Source organism: Panthera pardus, unplaced genomic scaffold, assembly GCF_024362965.1.
Source record: "Panthera pardus isolate Hobbes unplaced genomic scaffold, ASM2436296v1 HiC_scaffold_18, whole genome shotgun sequence".
Classification (NCBI taxonomy): domain Eukaryota; kingdom Metazoa; phylum Chordata; class Mammalia; order Carnivora; family Felidae; genus Panthera; species Panthera pardus.
Window position 1 is genome coordinate 7,327,963 of NW_026526743.1, and position 6,106 is coordinate 7,334,068.

The following is a 6,106-nucleotide window of genomic DNA, read 5'->3' on the forward strand; positions in this document are numbered from 1 at the left end:
AAGCAGACTCCAGACTGAGCTGTCAGCACAGAGCCCGACGCGGGGCTCGAACCTACCAACTGTGAGATCCTGACCTGAGCCGAAGTCGGACGCTTAACTGACTGAGCCACCCAGGCACCTCTTCAGTTTTAAGGAAGTGACTCCTGATTGCTTATTTTCTAAAATTCTAAATGCAGCAGCCAGGGCACGTCCACTGTTGTTCTCCTAACTTGTGTCCAGTGGGTGCGACCCGAGGGGGAAGAGGCCAGGACTGTGGAAAGGGAGTGTCCTTTGTTTTCAGATGGTGTTGGGTATATGTTCGGGTCATGTGAACCTAAGGAAGATTTCTTAAAATCTCTAGGACTCCACGTCCTTGCCCTAGAGAGACAGGCATCCGATAGGGTTGCTGTGAGTGGAAAGACCCACTGTCCCAGTTTTCCCAGGACTGGGGGGCGGAGGAGGAGGGGGTGCGGGGGGGGGGTGTCCCAGGATGTGGGAACAAGGAGTTTCACAGGACACGGATGTTTCAGTTTTGGGGGCTAAAACTGAGAACATCGCGGGCAAATAGGAAGACTGTGTCACCCTCATTGTAAGCATACAAGCTGTAAAGACGGAGGTGTGATAAGTACATTGGCTCAGAAAACCGCTCCTTCCTTCCGCCCCCGTTACCCTAATGCAGCCACCTCCCAGGTCTCCTTCTTTACCTGTGCCCGTGGGGGACATCTAAGGCAAGTCTCGCGACCTCCACGGTCATCTCAGGTAATAAAGGCGTCCAATTAGGTACATGCAAGGGAAAAAGAGTGTCAGTTCGGTAATTGAAACGCTTTTGTCAGGTTGCAGGCCGCTGCAGCGAGCACAGTCAGCTTTCTCTTTATTTCCCCAGCTGGTGCTTCTGTCCACTCTCCAGCCCTGGTTCTCACCTGCAGTCCCCCTGATGCTTGTAAATGCACCTCTTCTGGGCGTTCACAGAGGGCCCCCCTGCTCTGCCTTTGGGGTCCATCACATCGCCAGCCTCTCTGCAGGGCTCACCTTCTACCTCCAGGTGGCGCCGGTGGAAAGGACATAAGACACCTGATTCATTCATTCTGTCCCAAGTGTCTTCAGAGGCATGGTCTCGAGCCCTTGAAAAGTGTCAAAGGTGGACACGATCCCATTCTTCTCTGAGCCTGCTCTCACCCCAAACCAAGTGGAAGCTTCTTCCCCCCATGAAGCTTGGAGTGAGAAACTGGCAACCTTGTTACACTCCCACGTTGGGACTCCCAGCACCCCAAGAGCTCTCGGAAACAAACACACGAAAACAAAACAAATCAAGGGTTCTAGTTCCGACACCCTTTTTTCGTACCTTCAGGCGAACACGAACCCTGTCCCTGGTCGCTGACCGTCACTCTTCAAAATCGTCAAGGTCATTCAAAACAAGGAAAGTCTGGAAACCATTGCAGTCAAGACGAGGCACGATGTATCAATGTCATGTATCCCCGAACAGGACAAAGGATGTTATGTAGAAACTAAGCACATCTGAATAAAGCATGGACTTTAGGTAACAGTAATGTATCAGTGTTGGTTCATCAACTGTGACAAATGTACCGTACTAATGGAGGATATAGGGGAAATTGATAACAGGTCATAGAGTAAAGGGGGATCTTTTTGTACTCTCTTTGCAATGTTTCTGTAAATCTAAAACTATTTTTTTTAAGTTTATTTCTTTTGAGAGAGAGAGAGAGAGAGAGAGAGAGAGAGAGAGCATGTGCATGCACGAGTGGGGTAAGGGCAGAGAGAGAGGGAGAAGGAGAGAATTCCAAGCGGGCTCCTCACTGTCAGTGCAGAGCCTGACATGGGGCTCGATCCCACAAACCGTGAGATCATGACCTGAGCCAAAAAAGCAAGACTCTGATGTTCAACTGACTGAGCCACCCAGGCGCCCTGATCTAAAACTATTCTAATTAAATGCTTCGTTGTTAGGGGCGCCTTGGTGGCTCAGTCGGTTAAGCATCCAACTTCGGCTCAGGTCACGATCTCATGGGCGGTGAGTTCAAGCCCCGCGTCGGGCTCTGTGCTGACAGCTCAGAGCCTGGAGCCTGCTTGGGATTCTGTGTCTCCCTCTCTCTCTCTCTCTCCCCCTCCCCCACTCATGCTGTCTCTCTCAAAAACGAACATTAAATTTTTTTTAAAAAAATTAGTTGTTAAAGGGTGAGAGAAAGCGTGTAAGTGCAGGGTGCTGGGAACAGCCTGAGTGCAAGGTGCTGGGGACTAGCATAGGCGCAGGGTCCTGGAACGTCACTCCCAGCCATTCAGGTCCTCCTGGCTGATGCTGGGATATTGTGGAGCAGACATCCCCACCCCCACTGTGCTCTGCCCAGATTCCCAACCTTATGATCCAATGGTGACAGTTGTTTTAGGCCACTTAGTTTGGGGTGGTTTGGCATAAACCAATAGATAACCAGAACAGGGAAGGAGCAACACTGGGAGCTGGCAATTTGAAGGGAGGAGGGGGGGGAAGCCTGTATTCCCACGGCCCCTGCTCCACGTCTAGGTTGCTGCTGCCATTTTTTGCCACTAGGTGGCGGCTAATGATTGTCTCCAGCAGAAAGGAAGATGGGGAAGAAGGTCCCCCCCCCCAGTCCACGCAGCCCTGAGTCTAGTGTCCAACAAACCTCACTTAGAACCGTAATGGCGATTTCCTAACAGAAACTCAGTCCCATCCTGCACATCTCCACACTCATACCCTCATTTCCAGCCTCAAGCTGTTTGCACGATCCCAAGAGGCTCCCCAAAGCAGATCAGGAGCCACACACACACACACACACACACACACACACACACACAGGGGTCCCTTTTCCTTGTTCCAAAAACCCCAGTTCTGCAGTTTGAGAGAGAGAGAAAAGCTGGGGAGGTCATGCTTCACCCCCCGCCCCCCGCTCTGCTTTCTGCCCCACGGTCGGTCTTTTGCTGACCCTTCAGGAAATGAGATATAGTTTATTGCGACATCATGCTCCCCACTGAGCCTGCCTCTCTCTCTCTCTCTCTCTCTCTCTCTCTCTCTGTCTCTCTCTCGCTGTGAGTCCTCACTGACACGACAAAAATCCAGACCGTCAGATTCCAACTCATCAAATAAGACTTACCATATGCTCCAGCTGTTCTGTGTCTGGGCATACAAGCCAAAGAATCAAAAGCCGGGACTCAAATGTGCAGATTTGTATCAGATATTTGCATGCCCGTGTTCACAGCAGCATTATTCGCAATAACAGAAAGGTAGAAGCAGTCTACCAGCAGATGAATGAATAAACAAAATGTGGTGTGTGCATACATATTAGTTAGCTTAGGCTGCAACCCCAGAATATCATAGCTGGGCAGCTTAAGCAACAGAAATGTATCTTCTCGGGGGCGCTTGGGTGGCTCAGTCGGTTGGACGTCTGACTCCGGCTCAGGTCACCATCTCACGGCTCATGAGTTCGAGCCCTTCATTGGGCTCGGTGCTGACAGCTCAGAGCTTGGAGCCTGCTTCCGATGCTGTGTCTCCCTCTCTCTCTGCCCCTCCCCCCCACTCATGTTCTGTCTCTCAAAAAAGAATAAACGTTAAACATTTTTTTAAAAAAAGAAAAGACACCAGTCCTAATAGGGTGCCGTCCTTATGACCTCATTAAACCTTAACTATCTCCATAAATGACCCAACTCCCAATATAGTCACATCGGAGGTTAGGGCTTGAACTTACGACTTTGGGGCAGACAGATTCAGCCCATTAAACCACACACTGGAATATCATACAGCCCTTAAAAGGAAGGACCTTCTACACTTCCCATGTTACAACATGGATGAAACTCAAAGACATTATGCTCAGTGAAATAAGCCAGGACGTAAAAGGACAAATCCTGTATGATTCCTCATACATGAGTGCCTATGGTAGTCAAACTCAGAGGCAGAAAATAGTCTCCAGCGGCTGGAGGGAGAGAATGAGGGGTGATTGCTTCATGGCTACGGAGATTCACTGTGGGAAAACGGAAGCCCTTCTGAAGGAAATGGACAGCAATGTGAATGGACTTCCTGCCACTGATCTGTAGCCTTTTTAAAAAAAAATTATTTAAGTATTTATTTATTTTGGAGAGAAGGAGAGAGACAGAGCATGAGCGGGGGAAGGGCAGAGAGAGAGGGAGATACAGAATCCAAATCAAACCCCAGGCTCCGAGCTGTCAGCCCAGAGCCCGACGTGGGGCTCGAACCCACAAACTGTGAGATCATGACCTGAGCCAAAGTCAGACACCCAACCGACTGAGCTACCCAGGTGCCCCTGAACTGTATGTAACCTTAATAATGATTAAAATGGTAAATGTTATGATTACACATCTTTTACCACAATAAAAAAAATTTTTTTCCTAACTCGTGTGGATTAACCAGAAAATCCCTAGGGGCCTGCATCTGATGGAATAAGATGGAGAAAATTAACAAGTAAGCCTGCAGGAGAGGAAACTTGTAATCAAGTCAGGTGGTCCATCAAGGAATGACTCCTGCTTTAGGGCTTTCCCTGTACTTTACCAGGGTTGCACCCATAATGGTTAAACTCCCTGTAATGGTTAAACCCCTGTCAGGGAAACAGGAGACAGAGGCTGATACAGCTCCCTGTCTTGAGCAAATCCCCCATTTCTGGAATTATTTTATTTATCTAGCTATTTAACAAACATTTGTTTAACACCTACAATGTGCCAGGTTTTTTGTTTTTTGGGGGGGGGTTTTTTGCAAGGGCTATTACTATTTTTTTAATGTTTATGTATTGATTGATTTGGGGATGGGGGAAGGACAGAGAGAAAGAGGAAGAGAGAGAGAATCCCAGGCAGGCTCATCAATGTCAACACAGAGCCAGACATGGGGCTCGATCCCAGGAACTGAACCATGAGCTCATGACCTGATCCTAAATCAAGAGTCAGACGCTTAACCAAATCACTCAGGTGCCCAGGGCTATTACTATTTTTAAAAAAAGAGCCAAAAATAAAAAATAAAAAATAAATTTGAAAAAGGGGGGCGCCTGGGTGGCTCAGTTGGTTAAGCTTCTGACTTCAGCTCAGGTCACGATCTCATGGTTGGTGAGTTCCAGCCCCTCGTCTGGCTCTGTGCTGATAGCTCAGAGCCTGAAGCCTGCTTTGGATTCTGTGTCTCCCTCTCTCTCTGTCCCTCCCCTGGTCACACTCTGTCTGTCTGTCTGTCTGTCTCTCAAATATAAATAAAATAAAAAAAAAAAAAGTAGTCAAGGTCCCCACCTTCATGGAGCTTATATTCTACTTGGAAAGATGGGCAGAACCAAGTAAGCAAATATTTACAGATTATGCTGGATATAAACAGGGTGATATGATAGAACCTAAAAGATGTGTGGAGGGTAGGTCTTACCTTTAGGAAGGGAGTTAGGGAAGGCTTGGAAGGAAAGTGTTTATGAGAATTAAACACCGTGAAGTATCCAGCCAAGAGAAATGGAAAGGGAATTGCCATTCAGGCAGCCATTCAACCAGTGCAAAGGCCCTGAGGCAGGGGAAACTTGGCATATTACACGTCTAAAAACTGATACAAGACCAGTGCAACCCGGGGCAGAACAAAGCACAGGAAGAAAGGTACAAAGCCAGATCATGCGGAGCCAGGAGAAGAAATCTGAATTTCCATCTAAGCGGAAAGTGCCTTCGTAACACTGATAAGGGAGACGCGAAAATTCCTAAGAGCTCCTTATCTTGTGGTTTTTTACGTCTCACACTAGAGGGTTCCTTGTTTTTCCTTGAGTAGACAGTGAAGGTTTAGAGCTGATACCCTCAGATTCTGCGCTGTGCCCTCCTCTGACACCACATAGACCTCTCTGGGCTCCAGTGGATAGTGCTGCCACAATGTTCATGGACAGGTCTTTGTTGCAACACCTGTTTTCAGTTATAGGAAACATCCAGCATTGGTCAATCCACAGAGACAGAAAGTAGACAAGGGGCTCTCAGGGACTAGGGGTAGGAGGAAATGGAGAGTAGGTGTTCGGTGAGGCCAGGGTTTCCTTCTGGGGCATAAGACATCTCGTAACAACGTTGGGAATGTACTAACTTCTGCTGGGTGGTTTGCTTAAAAATGGTTAATGGTTGGGGCGCCTGGCTGGCTCATTTGGTGAAGCAT